Here is a 6,953-nt window from a genome sequence, read left to right as displayed (position 1 = left end):
GGAGGAGGGCCTTGGCGTGCGGGCCACGCCCGAGGTGGCGCGGGAGTCGGGTGGCGTCCAGACTCGACCAGAGTCCGCGGTGAGCACGGGGAAGGGGAAGGCCCCGACAGGTGGGCCCCACTTGTCAGTGACAGGGAGGAAAGGAAGGGGTGGGAGGCCGGGTTAGGCCGGGGAAAGGGAGTGGGCCGGCGCGTGGAGGTGTTTTGGGCCGCGGGGAAGAAAGGAAAAAAAATAAGAAAGGGAAGGAAAATGGGAGAGAGGGATTGGGCCGGCTGGGTTGAAAAGAGATGGGGAGAAGGAGAAAGGTTTTGCATTTTCTTTTGAAATAGATTCCAACATATTCAATTCAAATTTAAATTCAGGAGAATTCAAACTTGAGTTGAACAACAAGCAATGGAATAATGCATTGCGGCATGCATGCAACACAAAAGAACAACCTTATTTAATTTTTGAAAACAACCAATTATTTTAGTATTTACATACTAAATTCCTTGTGAAGAAAATAAATGTTGAGAAAATTTTAAAATTATGAGAAAATTATTATTTTATTTTTAATTTTAATCACATCCTGAAATTTAAAAATTTCAGGGTGTGACAGAACTACCCCCTTAAAAGGAATCTCGTCCCGAGATTCACAAGGCTAGCAAGAGACAAGGTTTAGGTGGGTAGCTTCCAACACAAATTAACTTTCTACTCAGTCATTCCTTCTTACAATGTACACTTCTTAATTCCTAGTAACTCACACAAAACACTTCACGGATACTCAGTCTAATTCCTCCTTTAACTTCCATTCTGTCCACAGCTTCGTTGGCACATCTTTCGAAGAACATCCTTCATACCTTGATAAAGTGATTTGAATAGAGCTTGATTGTTTCTTTCTGGCTTGGGGTCTTGTATCACCTCTCAAGTCTTCATGTACTTCTGTCATGGAGTTAATTACCATTTTCTTTTTCACACCAACTGGCAAGGTGTCCATCTTCTCCGCACTTGAGGCAATATAATCCAAGATCATGGGACCTAGTCCTCTCACGATTTGTTGGACAGCTATTGGCATAGTGCCCTTCTTTACCACAGCTAAAACACACTCTTTTAGCAAACCCATCTTGGCTTCCTCACTTTGTGGAACATCTATTGGCATAGTGGCCCCTTCCACCACATTTAAAGCACACTACTCTTTTAACACGTCCATCCCGACTTTCTTTCTGCTCCACCTCTGTAACATCCCGAATTTTTCCGGAATGTTAGTAAGTCGAAAAATGTGAATTTCAAAAAAAAATTGTGCCAGTGCTGTAATAATTTCATATAAGTAAGAATTCTTCCTCTCTAAAATTCCTAGTAATTAAAAACCTTGTCTGAATTAAGGAAAATATTTTGCTAGTGTGAGAAATATTTGGAGTTACCCGGATTTATTGCATCAATCTTGTTTAATTCGTTTCGGATTTATTTCATTGATTGAACTTGTGTGGAATTTAAATTGAAGTGAGCCCTTCAATTTAAATTCAAATACTAATACCTAACTCGTTGGCCCGACCAAAACCTGCCCGGGGGAACCAGCCCAACCGGCCCAGCGTCACGTCTAGCCCATCTTGGCGCGATCTGGCCCAAAAAGGCCCAACCTGTTTCCTATAAAGCTAAGCCTAAGCCTAACCCAAACCCAAACCCAAACCAAATCCCCTTCACCCTCGACAGCCGCCGCCTCCCTCTCTCCCTCACCTCCCGTGCACGCCGCCTCTCCTCTCCCCCGCTAGCGCTGCCGCCTCCACCCCTGCTCGTGCCGCCCTGCCGCACGCACGCGCCTGCGGGTCCGCGCCGGCGTGAGGCCACCTGTCGCCGCCAAGCCTCGCAGCCGAGCCCTGCACGTCGCCCACCGCGACCCCGACGCACACGTGCCCCAGCGCGAGCCTGCGCTGGTGGACCTCGCCGCCGTCGCTGGCCGCACCCTCACCGACGAGCCGCGCTGTCGTCGCCTTCTGCCCTTCACCCGTGCGCCACCACCTCTCACCCCCGCAGCAGCCGCCGCCCCCTTTCTCCTACGCGAGCACCGCCTGCCGTGGCCGCCGTGCCCCGCGCGCCATGGCCGCCGTCGCCCCTGCGCGTCGCGGGATGTCGTCGCCGTCCTGCGACCCAGGCCGCGCCCCCAGCACCGTCAGGCCGCCGCCGAGGGCGCCGTGCCCCACCTGCTGAGGCCGTCGTCACCCTGCGCAGAGAAGCAGAGAAGAAAAAGAAGGGAGGAAGGAAGGAAGGGAAGAGGAGGAGGGACCAGTGCCGCCGACTTGCCGGAGACCCGGAGACCGTCGTCGCCCCTGCACAGCACCAAAGGAGAGGAGGAAAGAGCCTAGGGAAGAAGAGGAAGAGGAAGAGGAGGGAGAAGAGGAGAACAAGACGCCTGCAATGTGTTTGATGAAATGCTCCAGCCACGTCGTCGCCTTCAAGCCAAGTGTTGCTGAACCACGAGCCTTCGTCACGCCGGCCACGTTCTACTCCTTCGCCCCTAGGTGAGCCAAGCCACCCGTCACCCTTCCAGTCTTCCTTGTCCTTGCTGTCCGGCGAGGTGCCTTGCGCCGCCGATGAGCCAACCATAGTAAGCCCTAGGACTCCATGTCCCATGTTTGTGCAGGAGCCCGACGCGCCGTGTTCCAAACCCGCAGCCACGCAATCGCCATACCTTGCCCCGCCGGCGTCGTGCCGCGGTCCTGGAACGCCAGGTGGCCGCGCGCACATGCATGAGCGACGTCCCGGCCGGAAGGCCGCACCATTTCCAGCACCCTGGCACGCACACACCTAGCAGTAGATGAGCCTAGCCATGCGGTACCGTTTGGGACATAAACGTCGCCGCACAATCACGTTCGCGACAAGGTTGGCCCTTTGGGGTGTTATGTCGAACACCTTGGGGGCAACCCTTTCCACACAATTGCGCACACGCCCTTGGCCCGAATGTCGCGTTCCGAACTCGTTCACGTCGTTCCACGACCAAAGGCTTCGCCCTGGACCCTTGTGCTATCCTAACCCAAGCTAGACCGCCGCGTCCCGGCTTGCCGTCCGCGGTCACCACCCGATGCGAACACAACGTCACGTTCGCGTCCATACGGCCTTTGGCTGAGCACAACACACGAACGCGCGTTCCCTAGACCGTCTTTCCCTGATCTCTCTTTACCCACGCTTGGTGCGCCACCGTCGCGTTCCACTTCCGCCTCGTTTCCCTTGCCCTGTTCCGGCCTTGTGCCACTTCCGACCCGTCATGTCGCCATGGACCGGGAACGCCCGCGTTCCATTCGCGAACACATGCTGGAGCCTCACTGAGTACCAAGCCTGTTGATCCCGCTTAGCCCTTGTCTCGCCGCGCCATGTCTCGGCTTCCCGAGAGTCAGTGTGTGCACGAACTCGGTTCACCACCGCACGTCCAAGCTGATCCTCTAGTCATGCCCTTTTCCTTGCTCGACGTGGTCCTTCGCCGCCCATGGAGCCTTCGCTTCGTCGACCTGTTCCCATGCTTTGACCAAGCCGTGACCCTGTTACCACCCTCGTCGTTGCTCTCGCCTTGTCCTGCCTTTGTCGCATCCGCGGATTGAGAACATCCGCATTCTGCCTATGAACGCACACCAAAGCCTTATCGGACCAAGCCTTGACCCTGTCCTTGCCCCGTTCTAGCTCTTGCCGATCGAAAGGTCATGTCTCGCCTCAACCTCGGCTTCACCCTCGCTGTTGAACATCGTCATTCACCATGGCCTTGCCCGGTGATCGCAAACACCACTGCGATGTCACGTTCGCGACGTTCACAAGCCCCTCTCGCTCGCCTGTGTCCCTCGAGCCTTATCGTCGAGTTGGACCGTTTGGCCAAGTTCGACGCCATCGCCATGCCCCGGCCTTGTCGTGGCACCGTGACTGTACACGCCACCAAACCATCACCGTTCCAGCCTAGACCACAAGCTCCAGTTACCGTAGCGCCACGCAGCCCGGAATGCCGGTGCTTGCGTGTGCGACCTGGTTCCGCCGCGGCTCCCAAGTGCCGGAGTCCGCGCGTGCACACACATGATCTGAGCCGCTCTGTTTGTACCATTGCCATGTCCTATCCTTGCCATGGACTGTCTCTGTGTTGCCTTGACCGAGTCCTCGCCCTTGCGCTACTGCCGCCTTGTCCCATCAGACAGCCTAGCGACGCCCATACACACACTCCTCCGAACACACACACACACATGCCTTAATGACCACACCGGATCCGGGTGGAGCTACAGCATATCCAGCAGTCGTCGACAAGCAGACCCGACTTGTCAATCAGAGGAAGACATCGCCACGTGGGCCCAAGTCGCCGGCCAGAGAAGAAAAGGAAGAAAGGAAGAAGAGAAGAAGAAGGAAAGAGGGGCCGAAACCCGTTCTGCGGCCCAGTTCATCGAGCCGAGCCGCCAAGCCAAGTTGGGTCGAGAGAACCGACCAGATCCACCTTTGAGCCCGTTAACCCTTGTAGCCTCTTTCCTTTTCTTTAAACCCAACCTGACGTGTGGGCCGTACAAGTTAGCAACACAGCATGGCTAACATGTGGGCCCAGCTGACCCCTGGCCGTGGCCCTAGTTGACCTATTGACCTGGTCGACGTTGACCAAGTCAATGCTGATGTCATCAACAGCCATGATGACGTCAGCATGTGGCTGACTTCCGTGCTGACGTCGTGCTGACATAAGCCCAACACGTGGCATGCCCAGAGGCTGCAACGTGGCTAACTACGTGTTTTCTTTTCTCCAATAATCATTTATTAATTTTAAGGAAATGTTTTAATCTTAGAAAAATCATAGTAATTCAACCGGGGCTCCGAAAATTATGAAACCAGTTTCATAATTCATATAAAATCATGATCTACCCGATAGATTAGGTTTTGTTCCGAGTTGGATCTTATTTGAGCAGTTTTGTGCATTCTTGCACTTTGGCCCTGTATTTATACGTAATTACGATTAGGTCCTGATGTGGAGGAGTTGACCGACGTCCCGGAGACCAGAAGCCCCCGGAGGACCAGGAAGACTACGAAGACCTATCAGGTTCACGCCCATTCGAGATTGAATACCTATTAGGCATTGCTTGCTAGATACGCTATGCTCCCAAATTGAGTGTTGAGATGAGCTTGCATAACCATTTATTACCGTATTCCTTGTTTCCTATGTTTATCATTTGTTGATGTATGCTATTGCTACTATGTGTGTGTGAGATTGGGGTATGGGAATATATATATGGTATAGTCGTTGCGTGCTGGAAGATGCCTCCACCTATACAGGAGTTGGGGATAGGTTACAGCGGGGCGAGTGGACCCTATCTCCGACCTTAGGGTCGGAAGCTGGGGGTTGTGTGTTGGGCACAACCCTGTGAGCACCTGTGATGGGTGACGAGCACCTGTGGCGGGTGCAAGGCTATTCCCATGGGAACATGAGTTGAGGAGTTGGGGTGGCGATACCTGTAATGGGTGCCGATCGTGAACCGTGTTTACGGAACGCAAACAGTGGACGAAGACGCTCGCCCTTGCGGGATTAAGGACTTGACTTTGTGGCCCTGATGATGGAACTATGTCAAACGTGCACACCACTTATCCTTTATGAGGGGGGACCCAGCCCGAGCTAGCTACGCGTGGCACCATTACTCCAGGAGGAGAGTGTTTCAGTGTCAGGGGGAGTGGGCAGGACCCTTTAGCCCCCGATCGCAGGATCCATGGAGATTCCATTCTAGATAGCTTCATAGCCCCGGGCGACCTACTGCAGGAGGATGCACCCCAAACCGGGAGTAGGATGGTGCCGTAGCCGTTAGTTTCGTTGACTGGTGCCTCGGAGTTGGTCGGCTGATCCCCGTCTAGCGACGGGGCGAGTGGGTACAGGTGTACAACCCCTGCAGGGTGAAAACTATACGTATAGCCGCGTACTCGGTCATGTACAACTCTGGATCTGGCAGCACACTGTAGGTAGATCCACATATACTTTTCTACCTCCCTCTAGTCTACTTTTGCTACTCGGATAGCAGCTGAGGTGCGGGGAGAGGGAGTTCCCGCACCGAAGCAGGGTTGAGGTACTTGGTAGAGGAAGATAGGAGACCGGGAGTCCGGGATGCCAGAGCTGCCCGTGTTGAAAGGTGTTTTGGATGACTTATATTGCTTGCATAGGAAACCATAGCCTATCCTTGGCATTATCTTTTATACCATCTGCATCCACATAAAGCTTGCATACGGATGGTGACGTGAACCTATCCCATCCTTGGGGATAGCCTGAAAGATGCAGGATCCGAGAGAAGGAGTCGACAGGACGACAAATGTGGAAGGAGTTAAGGATAGCCCGAGCTACACTTCGAGCTGCCTGTGGAGAAGGATCGAGAAGACTCGTGAAGATGAAGTTTGCCCAGAAGACTAGATGTCGTTTCCGCTTTCTGTTTGTTTTCTTTTAGCCCAAGGGGCTTGTACTCTGAGATCCGTAATACAATCCTTTGGATTACGTAATAAATAAACCCATGTGATGTTGTAAACGTGAGATATGTCTGTGATATTCGATTGAAATGGGTTCTGTATGTCATAGCTACTGATCCAGGGACTATCACGACGATACAGAGAGTCAGGTTCACCTTTCGGGAACCCGGTCTGTTTCAGTTGGTATCAGAGCGTACTCGGACCGTAGCTCGAGCCCTAGACATAGTCGTTAGAATTAAGACCTTCTAAACGCTTCTGTCTATTGCTATACTACCTTGAACTATATTCTGCCTATTCCTTGATTCTTTTTCCCTCACTTCAACTTGTTCTCTTACCTACGCTACTGCCATTCTTACGTCTGTGCTGAATGTTGACGCGACAACAAGAGATATGCTGGAGGAGGTGATCCATAAGTCAGCATACGCCCGTCTTCGCCAAGATCTAGTCGTCACGATGGAACGAGTTCTGCGAAGAGCCATAGAAAATGAGATTGCACAAGCAGAGACCGAACTTGTCCACCTCAA

At 52.9% G+C, this 6,953-nt stretch overlaps 1 long non-coding RNA gene across 1 annotated transcript; it reads left to right on the top strand.

The window, feature by feature from the left end:
- The first annotated feature begins 2,014 nt into the window (after positions 1–2,014).
- LOC120680744 lies at positions 2,015–6,567 on the top strand. The gene is made up of 3 exons (XR_005677784.1): positions 2,015–2,495; positions 4,947–5,026; positions 6,234–6,567. It is a non-coding gene; the product is annotated as an uncharacterized LOC120680744 (long non-coding RNA).
- The last annotated feature ends 386 nt before the right edge of the window (positions 6,568–6,953 follow it).

This window comes from Panicum virgatum, chromosome 7N (assembly GCF_016808335.1).
Source record: "Panicum virgatum strain AP13 chromosome 7N, P.virgatum_v5, whole genome shotgun sequence".
Lineage (NCBI taxonomy): Eukaryota > Viridiplantae > Streptophyta > Magnoliopsida > Poales > Poaceae > Panicum > Panicum virgatum.
The sequence above is the reverse complement of the archived record's forward strand: the minus strand, read 5'-3'. Positions and strand labels throughout refer to the sequence as shown.